Source organism: Hydra vulgaris, chromosome 15 (assembly GCF_038396675.1).
Source record: "Hydra vulgaris chromosome 15, alternate assembly HydraT2T_AEP".
NCBI classification, from domain to species: domain Eukaryota; kingdom Metazoa; phylum Cnidaria; class Hydrozoa; order Anthoathecata; family Hydridae; genus Hydra; species Hydra vulgaris.
Genome location: NC_088934.1, coordinates 50122295 through 50122500, shown reverse-complemented (window position 1 = coordinate 50122500; position 206 = coordinate 50122295).

The following is a 206-nucleotide window of genomic DNA, read 5'->3' as shown; positions in this document are numbered from 1 at the left end:
ACTATCACATCACAATATGAAATAAGATATTTAATATAATATTCAAAAATTAATAATTCAAAGTATAAAACTGATAGATGATAAAAAAGAATACAAAAATTAAATTTTTAATAATAAAGTCACGCTAACACATCAAGACATTAAATAAAATATTTAACATAATATTAAAAAATTAATAATTTAAAGGTATAAAACTAAAAGATGAC